The sequence below is a fragment of the Chaetura pelagica genome, unplaced genomic scaffold (assembly GCF_000747805.2).
Source record: "Chaetura pelagica isolate M959 unplaced genomic scaffold, ChaPel_1.0 scaffold805, whole genome shotgun sequence".
Classification (NCBI taxonomy): Eukaryota; Metazoa; Chordata; class Aves; order Apodiformes; family Apodidae; genus Chaetura; species Chaetura pelagica.
Window position 1 is genome coordinate 21,978 of NW_009953401.1, and position 1,225 is coordinate 23,202.

Sequence of the window (1,225 nt, forward strand, 5' to 3'; positions counted from 1 at the left end):
CAGGGTGGCAGAGCCCTGGGCCAGGCTGCCCAGAGGGGCTGTGGAGGCTCCTTCTCTGGAGACTTTCCAGACCCATCTGGAGGTTCCTGTGTGACCTGCCCTGGGTGTTCCTGCTGCAGCAGGGGGGTTGGACTCTGATCTCCAGAGGTCCCTCCCAACCCCTCTGATTATGATTCTATAATAACGGTGGTTCCATCAAACATGAGATGTTTCCTAGAAGAAGAAAAATGAAATTAATAATAATAATAACAACAATAAATCAATCCACACTTTTTAGAAGTGATGTCAAACACACACACAGGTAAAACATCCACAGCTTGAAACCTGATGTTACCTGAGGGAAATCATCAAGAATTAAAACCAAATCTTTCACACTGATGTCCAGGGGTTTCTCACCCCTTTGATGGAGTCACCAGCCGTGTTTAATTTATCTAATTAATTAATGTTTCTCACTGTTCATTTGTTGTGTGACTAATTGTGTCACTCTGACCCTCACCCCCCCTCCACAGACACACTTTCCTCACAGACACCCAAGCCCCACCAGCAGAGCTGCTGCTCCCCAGGCTTGGTGACCAGTTGTCCCCGTGGTGAGTTGGCAGGTGTAGAAGTGTCCAGTGGCCAAATGGTGGCCTTCATTTGGCCAGTTGTCCCTTTCCCACACTGGGATGAGCTGGAGAAGCTGCCACCCAGGTGTATCCTGAGGCAAAAAGAGCTGGGAATGGAGATTGCTGCATTCCCACCTAGTTGGGGATGGGCATCCCAAGCTCTTTCCTGTGCCTGGTGGAGGTTGGACAGGACAACCTGGTGGCCCCACGGCTGCTCACGTTCCCTGTGTGGAGGCACAAGGGGTTGGGTTGTCTCTCCCCAAGGTGGGACACAGGGATGCAGAACCTGGTGGGTCCTACCCATCCGTTGGGCGACGTCCTCCATGAGCTGGGCCACCTGGAGCTGCCCGTGGGTGGTGAGGGTCTCCTCCAGCACTGGTGGCTGCAGGTTGTGGGGCACAGGGGGCCCTGATCCTTCCAGCTGCTCCTGCAGCTCCTCCTGGGATGAATATCAGGATGGTGGTGATGGAGAGGAAGGGCCCACAAGTCCTACCACAAACCACCACCAGGTTCCAGATGGGGTCTTCCCCATGGACACCCCCCCCCCCCTCAGCATCCCCCAGGGTTTAACCCCCCAGGAAGGGGAAGACCTGGAAAAACCCTTCAGAAGGACACAAGGA